Below are 12,968 nucleotides of genomic sequence, written 5' to 3'. Positions count from 1 at the left end.
GAAGTTGTATCAATCCTACACAATCAGTTCTCCAATAAAGAATGAAGGGACCACCTTCAAAATCACTCACTTTTATGACAGCATAATTAATACACCTCTGAAACTCAATATGGATATTACATTAAAAGAAAACTATAGATAATTATTTCCCATGAACATAGATGCAACCAACTTTAACAAATTATTAGTAAATCAAATCCAGGGACATATGAAATTGATAATATATCTTGACCAATTTTGTTTTATCTGGTTATTAAACATTGATTCAAAATTGGAAAATCATCCAATGTAACTCACCATATCAGCACACTAAAGGAAAAAAAAGATAATAGATGTAGTAAAAGCATTTGACAAAATCTAACATCCAATTATGATACAGAACTTTCAGAAAACCAAAAATAGAGGAACATGTTTTCAATCTGAGAAAGGATATCTTAGGCAAACAAATCAAAAACTGTAGCTCACACACAGTTCTACATAATGTTTCTACATATTGCTGAAAAACTGGGTTTTCTCTCTCTAAGTTTGGAAAAAACCAAGGATATCAACTATCACAATTCCTGCATAGTATCATACAGGAGGTCCTAACAAATGCAGTAAAGCAAGTAAAGAAATAAAAGACATACAGACTGGAAAGGAAAAATGTATAATTATATCTATTTGCAAACATCAAAATTGTTTGGATAGAAATTAGTGAAGAACCAACAAAATGCTAACAAAACTAATAAATGAGTTAAACAAGTTTTCAGAATTCAAGGTTAATAAGAAATGTTAACATTTTCATTCTACTAATGAACAATTAGAAACTGATCCTAGAAAAAAGTACTATTTACAGTAGTATTATTAATCATGAAATGCTTAAGTATAAATCTCCTAAAATACATGTAATATATGTATCCTGAAAAGAATAAAACTATAAAACATTGATTAAATATAGGAATTACATTGATGAACAAATATAGTGTATTTATAGATTGTGATTCTGTATTATTAAGATCTTAGTTGTGTTCATATGGACCTATAAATTTAAGCAATCCCAATAAAAATTCCAAAGAACATTTGAAGGAATTGACAATATTTACATGAAAAGTCAATGAAGCCAGAAGAGACAAAACAGTTTTGAAAAGTAAGAACAAAGCTAGACGACTTGATCGTTGACTTCAAATCTGTAGTAATCAAGACAGTATTTTATTGAATAAAAAAGAGGCATATAAAACAATGCTAAATAATAGAATGTCCTAAAATACATACGTATGGTAATTCGATTTCTTTTCGAAAGCCAAAGACAATTAAATAGAAAAGGGGTAGCTCTTTGATAATTTATGCTAGAGATAGTAGATATCCCTATGTGTAGTGGTTATCAAATATATATCTAGTAATCCTTTTATATTCACTCCTCCCTCCTTCAAATGGGAGGCTAACTCATCTATCCTTGAATGTTGTCTGCACTTAGTAATTCACTTTCATCAAGTCAAATGCTGTGGAAATGAAGATCTGTGTCGTCTGTTACTACATTATACTAGGCATTGCTGCTTTCTCATCGATCTGTCTCTTGGATCATTTGGTCTGGGAGATTCCCTTAACATGTCTTGAGGACACTAAAACAGCCCTATGAAGATTTCCATGTGGCAGAATTGAGACCACGTTGCAACATCAATGTGAGTGCTTAGAAATGGACCCCTCTCCTCTCAGTGAGGCGTTTCATGAATGTAGCCTGGGAACATCTTGATTACAACCTCATGAGAAACCCTGAGCTAGAGCTACCCTGCTATCAAGTTCCAAATTCCTAACCCACAGAAATTGTGAAATAATGTATGTTTGCTCTTCTAAGCTACCTACTTTTGGGGGTAGGTACACAGCAAGTGATAACTAAATTCAGTATGCAAAACAAACAAACAAAAACAAACATGGTTTACAACTCTCCAATAAAGTTAAATACTGTATAAACTTAACCATTTGATCCTGCAGTTCCTTCTCCAGGTATTTGCTTAAATAAAGCAAAAGCTGTTGTTCATACAAAACCTGTAAGCAAATGTTTATAGCGGCTTTATTCATAATCGCAAAAAACTGGAAAGAGCTGAAATGTCCCTCAACTGGAGAATGGATAAATGTAGTATTATAATCTTAGTAGTAAAAAGGAATGAACTACAGACAAATGAAACAATGACTGAATTCCAAGTACATCATGCTAAGTAAAAGAAGACAGACTCAAAACACTACATATTATATTATTTCACTCACATGTCATCATAGGATATGCAAAAATGTTTAGTTTTGTAACCTACACATTAATCTATAAATTAAAAGTGAAATCAAAATCAAATGATTAAGTAATGTCCTAATCATCACAAACATTTGATAAAGATGAAATTTTACTATCACTAACTAAAAAATAGTTATATTAACAGATCAACTTTAGTTTCGTCAATCCATTTTCATAATATTTCACCAAGTAGACAAATCTCTAAAAAGTGTTTTTGCAAAGAATCCAGAAATTGCCTTTTTATTTATCCTTCTCTTCCAATTTTTAGCATTTCAAAGACTTCCTTTTGCATCTGGGAGAAAATCTTTGGCTCATCAAAGAATTAGGGTCAGATCAGATACATGTTGGCTCAGGATATTTTTAATCCTACTTTAGGTTTTTTTCTAACTGTTAGTCATTAATTTACAGTACAAATAAAAGTTAGTCGTTTATGAGGTTCAAAGCAATGAATAAGGCAATGAAAGTGTCAGTGCTTGTGAGTTTGTTAATGTTTATACTTGACACTTCATTTATTTTTTTCTAGGCATTCATTTAAAGTCATTTTAATTATTACCTATTTAGAATAAGATGCAAAAATATCTTCACATAGCCTGCAGAATAAAGGAAGAAGTAGAAAAATAAACCATATCATATTATGTTTTGTATTACGTACACTATAGTATGGTGTACTATAATATATTATACCATACTGTAATAGAATAGATTAGAATAGAATATAATCAAATATAGTATACTGTGGTATATTATATTACACTATATTACATTATACCACAGTATATCAGGGTATACTAGATTATATTCTATTCTAATATATATATATATATATAACATAGTATAGTATACTATATTATACTATATTAGATTATATTTTATCATAAAATAATATATTATATTATTAATAATATACTATATATAGCATATATTACACTATATATTCTATATAATAATAAAATACTATATTATGCATGTAGTATACTATATAACACTATCTTATACTATATTATAAGCAAAATTATGATACTGTATGGATGTCTTTTTATGGAAATATGCAAAAGAATATGAGAGCACTATGTAGTTAGATGCCACGATGCATTCAGTTACAGAAATGAATCTTTTTTTATTACTTTCAGTTGTTTGCTTCTTTATAATAATTTCAATAAATGGTTTATACACTTTCTAATGTAATTGCAGATTTAATTGATTAAAATAGGCTAAGATTTTGTCACTGAAAATAATGTCAAAATCACATTAGCATCACTAGAGCTAGTTAATTCAAGTTACTGTAAAATATGAACATGCTTGATAGATCTAAGTTCCATTACCAACTTAATTAGCTAGAATTTCATTCTGTAGTAGAAATGTCTTTAACTTTCCATCCGATAGTAAATAATTCTACGTGCATTCAATAGAAGAAATTTCACAAGAAGTGATTGTAGTTTTGATGCTGGTGAATGATTAGAAATGTATTTTGTTGTGATGTAACGTATGGAATTAAAAGGATAATGAGATTATAGTCAACCATTGAAAATGTCTCGGGAAAAAGGCCAGTAGGTATGCCACAGAGATGCCACATGTGACAGCCAGGAAGTACAATGATAGCACATTTCTGTTGGTGAAGAAAGGTAACAGCTTAGTGTGTGAATGCCTGTTTATCACTTAATGAAACTCTGTCACCTGTTTCTATGAAAATCAATCTTGGAAGGGAGATTGAGGAAAATAGAACTATAAAGAGAAGGTTTTGGAGATGTTTAGCCAAATACTCTTATCTGATGAACTGGCTGGGCTACAGAAAACTTGATTCCATGTACAGAAAATAAAGCTTTAGTCTAAAAAAAAAACTTTAATATTTCTTGATGACTGTCTATAGACATAGCATTTATGTCTAGATATACATTATGAAAATTCTCTTGTCATCAGAATTAATAATTGTGTTCCATTATGGGCTGAATTGTGTCACCACAACATTTATATAGGGAAGTCCTTACTCCATAGTACCTCAGAATGTGACTGTATTTGGAAATAGGGTCTTTCAGGAGATAATTAAGTTAAATTGTGGTTCTAAGCAAGAGCACTAATCCAATATGACTGGTGTCCTTTTAGTGGGAGATTAAGACACAAGACAACACACAAACTGAGGGGAAACCATATGTGAACACAGGAAAGAAGACAGCCATCTTCAAGGCAAAAAAGAGTCCTCAGGAGAAACTGCATCAGCAGACACCTTGATCATGGACTTCCGGGCTTCAAAATTGTGAGAAATAATTTTTTGTTGTTTAAACCACCTAATATGTTGTCTTTTGTTATGGTAGTCCAAGAAAACTAAGGCATATTCTCATTCCTCCTTCCTTCCAGACGCCTGTGCCAGTTTCTACCTCATCCCCACAAACAAAGTTATAAAGCAAGACCAGATTAGATTTTTTAGAATAAAAAATTCACTGCTTCCCTTCTCTGCCTGAAAACGTCAAGGTTATTGAATAAATAAAAATTATCTAGCATGATATATAAAACGTTTCAGAAATTAATTCAAATCTCTTTTTCTAAGCCTTTATATCCTGCTTACCATTCCCCAAATATGTCTTGCCCTTAATTTTTTCTGCTTCCCCGCCTTTGCAGATGTTAAGCAATCCCTTAGAATGTTCTTTTCCTCCTTTCCTAGCTCATAATTTTTAATCCAGTTCCAAGTCCTCTTACAAACATCTCATTTTTCAAAATTATTTGACTATCTCCAGTCAGAAATATCTTTCTCTATATATTTCACAGAATTGTGTACCTATTCATTCATTCTCCAATATTTGTTGAATACTAATTGAATGCCAGGCAGGCTACTAGGAATGGGGAAAAAACATTAAACCACTTGGAGTTTCATGAACCTTACATTCTATTGAAAGATAGGTATTAAATGAAAATGTATACATATCTCTACAATTAGAATAGCACATGTATTGCCTAATTTATGCACCAATCTTTAGGTTATGCACAATTAATTTGTATCTATTCATATGAATAAATTATAAGTACTGGATAAATTAATACACAAACAAGGATGATATTGTTTATAGGTGGAGTCAGAGGCTTCCTACATCCCATGATGCCAAACTCCTTATTTACCTAAAACGCTAAACATCTGCTTGATTATAATTGTTAATCTATTACAAGGAAAACACAGTTCGTAAACAATATAGAGAAGAAAATGCAAATTGCAAATATAATGTAATTTTTGACATATCCATACTAAGATGTGACTTACCAGATTCTTTTTTAAAAATCTAGATAATTGTAGATTCACACGCAATTGCAAAAGAGGTGCGGGAAGGGGAGGGTTAAAGACAAGGTGATTAATGGGCACACATATCCTCTTAAATAAATGAAGTAAGACCTAGTGTTACACAGATCAGTAGGGTAACTATAGTTTGCAATAATCTGTTGTATATTTTAAAATAGCTAAAAGAGAAGAATTCAAATGGTTTTAGCATAAAGAAAAAAACAAATATTTAAGATGATGGATATCTGAAGTACACTGATGTGATCTTTACAAATTATTGGACTGTTTTAAATTTATCACATATACCCTGAAACTGCATACATCTGTTAATATTATACGTCAATAAAATATAAATAAATAAATAATATAGACAGATCCTTGGTAAAATTTACCCATTTTTCCTGACATTAGAATTTTGTAAAACTACAGTATAATATCACAACTGGAATATTAACATTTATGCAATGTATCCACTCAGATTAATCCAGTTTTACTTTTATTCAGTTGTATGCATTTGTGGGTACATGCAAATTCTATGTGCAGTGTTATCATCTGCGTAGGTTCTAACATGACAGTCAAGATACTTACCAGTTTCAATACCCAAGAATCCCTTATGTGAACTATTTATCTACTCTCCTCAGATTCTTTTGAGATATATGTTATTTATTATGTATTATATTTTTATTGTTTGTACATGTAGGAACCACATAGTATCCCAAGAAGGGAAACAATTCAATCAGTAAGAAGGTAAGTACAGAAAGGAAAGAAAAGGGGCAGGGGTCTCATTATTTATTTTGAGTCACTGTCATAATCTAGTTAAACTAATACTAGGCACTTATTTTTGTCCAGGGATTTCGCTAAGCTCAAGAAAGTTTATAAAGATAGGTAAGTGAGTAACAATTTAATTTTTTTCCCCTCAATTGTGAGAGGTAATCGGTCTGAGCAAGATAAGCACTGTGAGATCTACAATATGCAATCCTTGGATCATGCAATGGCAAGGAAAAGGAGTGGTGCCATCCATGTTAAACTATTTGTTGTTTAGCTTTTCATGCATACACAGTACACACTTGTACACAAACACATTTTACATAATATTGTCCACTCACAAATAATTCACATATTACAGAATATCTGAATGTACTTTTATCTGAAGACTTTCTCTTAATTCCTAGGCTTTTCAGCATTTTATGACTTATAACCATTTCCAGCTACTTATAATGTAATACTTGATCGGTACTACTCACTGCCTCTCTTTGGATTCTCATAGATTTGTCTCTCCTCTTCAATAACAGTTTCCAATGTGGGGAGAGGAGGATTTGTGTGGCAGGCTTTTTGATAGCTTGTTTATCTGAATATTTTTGTCAAGATTTCATAACTGAATGACAATTTACCTAGACACAAGATTCTATGTTCTCAGTGCTTTGTATACAATTTGTTAAAAATGTGATTTCAGGCCTTTTTGCCTTTAAGTTTTCCAAATGCAGGTAGAGCCAGAAACTTCAGCAACCATTTTGGTGTCATGAGGGTAATAAGCCTAAAAGGCAATGCCAGCATGCCAAGGATGGTGAGCACAATGTTACATAGAAACTGAGTCTTTGATTATGTTGGTGAGGTGCTGAAATAATCAACTTTGGGAAGAAAAAATGTGTATTTTATTGCTAACTTTCATGCAATGTTGCTGCTGGAAAATCTGTTATGCCTTTGTATAATACATAATTTTAAAAATTAGAACATCTTCTTTCTTTGTAATAAATAATTAATAAAATACTTAAATTTCTTGTTAACTACTGTAATTGTTCAGTCAAAATTCATTCCCTTCTAGTAGTTTAACCCAGGATGAGTTCCACAGAGCTGGAATTTGGCTACTGGGGTTCAGTAACATCTTTAGATATCTAGGGTTAGTAAGAATCTCTTAAGAAAATCAGACTATTGATATTGGCAATACAACCACTTCTCAGAATGTCTACCGTCTTCAATGATACTACAACACCCCTCCCTTTAAAAGTTAACTTGATTGTGTGGCAGGTCTTGGAAATGGGAAGGATGCGAACAAGACTCCGAGAAGAGTAGTGGAGGAGAAAGAGAAAAGCCGACACACCACAACATTTATGTGGCATAAAATCTCCTTGAGTTCTGAAATATTTTGATTTCTGTATCCCCAGTGGACAGAGCATGCCACTACCTAGCACAGAATACATATGTAGATATTGAATAAATAAGTTATTCCTATAAATAGTGGAATTAACTGTTTCGTTAGACAGAGGCTCATATGATGATGGTCTACAAGAAGTGTCTACATCTAAGTTTTAAAATTCAACATTCAGTATACTTAGTACATTTAAGTTATTTGTTGAAAATGTGCAATAGCTTTTTTAAAACATTATTTTTCAGTATGGTTCAGTAGATCCATACCTATTCTTTTTTAGGTTCCAAGAATGAGAGAAATGTAGCCAGTTTGGTGTTGCTTTTCAACTGTCACAGTCACAAAATAGCTTCCTATTAGTGAAGAATTTTGTTTTCTGCCTTTTTACTGTGTAGAATGCTTTCCAAGTAGAATATAAACCTAATTCATTTATATTGTGCTAAGTCTGTTTGTATCATTAAATTTTTGAAGAAAAACATCAAGCCATCAACTTCATGGAGGTCTAGTTAGTGTGCAGAACTTCCTCAACTACATTCTTAAAAGATGTAAGTAAAACTATGAAAACATCTTTCTTGGTGTTGAGATTTTAAATGAATTAATTAAGTTTATTCCAATTAGGTCATTTTTCTTTCAAGAAATAATATCACTTTCAACATTTTCTAATGTTTCATATGTAAAATGAGTAATCTAAACTTGGAGTCTCTACGTCCTCAGCTTGCGTACATTCTGTTCTTCACCTGTTAAAATATAGACTAATTCTTTAATGAAGTTCATCTCTGTCAGTTCACAAATTGTCTCTTACTTCGTCAGTACATTAACAATTTTTAGGCCTCCTACATCACTATTTTATTGCATTGGCTGTTGTAAAATATGTTCTTAAATTTTTCTTTTGCTCTAAGCCCCCTAAATGTATTGTGTAATTCCTTGGCTGATTTTAAATTGTCATTTAAAATTACATTTAAAAAAATGTATATTTTAGATATTTGCCAAGTATATAATTTCAAAAATGATAAAAAATATTCTTTAAGGATAAAAATATGTATTTTTATATAAATGACTGGAATCTAAAAGCTATAGTGATTTAATACCTGTCATCAAAAATTCATCATATATTAATGTTCTCTTTTTCACTATTCATAAATCGCATGCTGTTTTATTTTCATTTTGTTTTCACATATTCTTTTGATTTCTCTGATAGAATTGATCATTATATAATCTATTTAATTGTTTGAAAACATTGTATCTATCAACCTGTTTATCATTCTGTTATAGAATTCTGTACATGTATTAGAATATAAGTTTTTCCAGGGAACGTACATTCTTAATATTAGAAAATCTCTTTCATTGTTATTAAATATGAGTTATCATTTATATGGTAATTAATACAAAATCAAATAATATAAGCAAGTGACTGTTTTGTATGAATAATTATTAACTACAAATACTAAAATATTAATTAAAATGTATCTGTTAATATTATTCCATGGAGAAATATTATCAGCTTTTTCAAATAATTAAATTGTCAAATAGGTGAATTTATGCAGGAAGGTGATTTTAGTTTTCTCTTAGTGATGAAAACTATCAGGCAAATAATTACAATTATTATTTTTCCCAGTGATATTCCTGAAATGCTTCTGTCAATTCAGTACCCTTTAATAAAAGACTCAGCTAATATCATTTTAAATCCTCGCTGTTAGAAACAAAGAATTTGGAAGAATATTCAGTATTTGAAGATACCTAAAATAATAATAGCTACCACTTTCTGAGTGCTTAGTATGTGTGAATCACATTTTTTTGTGGAATATTTTATCTATTCTTGTTATAATCCTATTAAATAAGATCATACCAATATTATGTATAAAAGAAGTAAGGATCACATATTAGAGCTGTTGAATAAATTTTCAAAAATTTTACACCTATAATAGGGAATATTAAATTTAAAAAGTAGTGGTATTTTGTACTGTTCATTGAAATATAGTTAAACAATTTATCTCCTTTGATTAAACTCATATGGTGGCATTTGGTACAAAGCCAAAGTGTTCACATGCTTTGTGCCCTATCATCTTTCAAATTGAGATTATATATGCATATATAGTTTTTTTTTTTTTTTGAGATGGAGTCTCGCTTTGTCACCCAGGCTGGAGTACAGTGGAACAATCTTGGCTCACTGCAACCTCACTGCAACCCCCGGTTCAAGCGATTCTCTCGCCTTAGCCTCCTGAGTAGCTGGAATTATACAAGTGCCCACCAGCACGCCCGGGTAATTTTTGTATTTTTAGTAGGGTTGGGGTTTCACCATGTTGGCCAGGCTGGTCTTGAACTCCTGACCTCAGGTGATCTGCCCACCTCGGCCTCCCAAAGTGCTGGGATTACAGGCATGAGCACCTGGCCTCATATATAAATTTTAATAAAATATAGAAAAGTTGTAGAATGTTTTAGTGTCTGTACACATGAGAAAAATAATAAATTAAAACTATTTTCTTCATACATGAGATACTTATATTTCATTTTGTATTTTTGTAATTGTTCATAACTTGGCAAATAAAACTGTAGTAAATAGAATGCAAATTTACACTGATATTTTGTTATGATGACATAAATATTCCCATATGCTTTTGGATATGAAATTGGTTATGAAATACAAATAGAGTATTTCACTGTAGTCAAAGCTAGTGAAAGTTACAAAAAAAGTAAGAGGAGGCCAGGCGCAGTGGCTCATGCCTGTAGTCCCAGCACTTTGGGAGGCCGAGGCAGGCAGATTACGATGTCAGGAGTTCGAGACCAGCTTGACCAACATGGTGAAACCCCATCTCTACTAAAAGTTCAAAAATTAGCCGGGCGTGGTGGTGCAAGCCTGTAGTCCCAGCTACCCAGGAGGCTGAGGCAGGAGAATCGCTTGAACTCGGGAGGCAGAGCTTGCAATAAGTGGTGATCGCACCACTGCACTCCAGCCTGGGCGACAGAGTGAGACTCTGTCTCAAAAAAAAAAAAAAAAAAAAAAAAAAAAAAGAGGAAAGGAATTTGCATTTAAGTAGGGTATGGCTGAGACATATGTAGGATGCAAAAATAGCCATTTATATGTATTTAGTGAGCTTCTATAATTTGTCCAGCACTAAGTTAGGTTCTAGGGATATGTCTATAAATGAAGATTGACACTAAAACAGATACAGAAGCGATCACATCCTTTTGGTGCTTAAATTACTTTGCAGTGAACCTCTGGGTTTTTTTCCTCACCAACACAATCTCTTTCCCTCCACCCTTGTTTCCCTGACTTATCTAACCCCTCCCCCTTTTTGTGAAATTGGCTTTTGTAAGGCCATGTGTTAGACCAAGCCAGATTATGTATCTGGGCAGCTTTGATCTTAAACCAAGTCATATAGGAATACAAGTCATTTGAAGTTTAATTAACAGATTTCAGAAACTTAGAGTTAGTTTCTTCATTTCTGCAGTTGAGATTCTGTTAAAAAGAGTGAGGAAGACCCTAATTTTTTGAAGAACGTCAATCTTAAGGAGGAGAGAATTTGCTTAAATATTTAGGGAAGTAAGAGATGGAGGAATGAAGAGTTGGGAAAATGGTGTTGTGTATGCGTGTGTGTGTGTGGTGAGTGTGTTTACTTGAGCATTCTGCATATAACCATCCATATTAGTGTTGTTCATGGACTTGATACTGATACAAATCAGTAAAGTACCCTTTCTAATTTAACTGCCTTGACTTAGGTGTTTCTGGCATTTACAAACTAAAGAGTTCTGATTAATACGTAAACATGTAAATGATTATTATCATAGTATATACTATAAAGAAAAATTCAAGCTTATTACTTTATAAACTCTACAGAAGAATATACAATCATATATTACTCTAAATAAAAAGCAAACTTTTTTATCTCTACGTATTTCTGTTTTTTTCTCTCTTTGCACACTACTCAATAGAACACTCTGACAAACTTGCAGATATGTGGGGGTTTTGGCTTACAAACCAAGAAATTATTCAGTGGACACCAGCTGGGTCTTCTATAATTCAATTCAATTCTGACACTATCTGTGGAGTTGCAATGTGTTACCCACCCAGTACATGGATATGCTGCCCCTATCCAGAGGCTCTCTGAACCCCATAGTTCAGGAATTTTTATGGAGTCTTCATCATGTAAGGCATGATTGATTATTAACTCAATTTTCAGCTATTCTCCCCTCTTTGCAGAGTGGGATGTGAGGTAGAAAGCTCCAAGATTCTAATTATTGCCTGGTCTTTCTGGTGAACAGCCCCCAGCCAGGAGCTCACCAAGAGCCACCTCGTTAGAAGAAAAGATGCTCATATGAGTCAGGAAATTACAAAGACTTTAGAAGCTCTGTGTCAAGAACTGAGGTCAGACCAAATACTAGAAGAGAAGACTTTATTTCGCAATTAGTAAGAAATATCTTGGAAGAAGCAGAAAAGATACATATGAGGAAGTCAATTTATTCTTAGACCCAAATTACAGTAACCAGTGATCAACTGTGTATAAGAGGGAACTCAACATTTCCCAAAAAGCCCACGTGAAAATTTAAACATTAAAAAAGAAGAGAGACAAAGAAAGAAAGAAAGAAAAAGAGAGAGAAAGAGAAAGAAAGAAAAAGAAAGAAAAGAGGGAGGGAGGGAGAGAGGGAGGAAGGGAAAGAAAAAAATTTCTTTAACATTCTAAGCAGGCCAAACTGAACAAAGGTTCAGAAGCATTAATTACCTTATTTCTACTTTACCTCTTTATCTGGTAAGACTAGAAAATACAGTGCCTGTGAAGTGGGTAATTGATATCATTAATAACAACGTTTAGGCCAATAGAGAGCATCAGGGACAATTTTTGATACTGAATGGGTTGCCTAGTCAGATGAAAATAACTACTTGAAAATCCAATTTCCAGAATACTTAATCTATAAAGAAACAGCCTAAGTTAGAAGAGCCAGAGAATAAAATTAAGACTCCAGCAATAAAGAAAACTAAGCTAAAATAGCAATCATGTATCTCAACACTGAGGCAAGAGGAACCTGAGGGCAACTTTGCTGTAATCTGTCACCAAGAGGTAGAAGCCCACTATGAGATGTTGCCTTCTCTCTCTACTTCCACAGCAACTTCTTCCTCTGTGTATCCTCCTTCCTTTTCTTTCCTCAATGACTCTGTTGCCACAGTCAACCTTGCCAAAGAGAGTTGGTGTGGATTTTGTTTTCAGACTGAAAAGTTTTGGAAATTATTCAAGCCTGCAATTACTACGCCATGGGTGAGATAAATTATGTATGTTTAATTTATTAAATGACAACTTTTCCCTGTC

The 12,968-nt window shown here is 32.5% G+C and overlaps 1 long non-coding RNA gene across 1 annotated transcript in view; it reads left to right on the top strand.

Annotated features, from left to right (window-relative positions):
* LOC134740215 (uncharacterized) overlaps window positions 1-6,273 on the top strand; it is a 52,580-nt gene extending 46,307 nt beyond the window's left edge. The window contains exons 2-3 of the long non-coding RNA XR_010127512.1: window positions 4,364-4,514; window positions 6,226-6,273. This is a non-coding gene — a long non-coding RNA (uncharacterized LOC134740215). The remainder of the gene's footprint in view (window positions 1-4,363; window positions 4,515-6,225) is intronic.
* The last annotated feature ends 6,695 nt before the right edge of the window (window positions 6,274-12,968 follow it).

This window comes from Pongo pygmaeus, chromosome 8 (genome assembly GCF_028885625.2).
Source record: "Pongo pygmaeus isolate AG05252 chromosome 8, NHGRI_mPonPyg2-v2.0_pri, whole genome shotgun sequence".
Lineage (NCBI taxonomy): Eukaryota > Metazoa > Chordata > Mammalia > Primates > Hominidae > Pongo > Pongo pygmaeus.
This window is presented reverse-complemented; position numbering and strand designations above follow the sequence as displayed.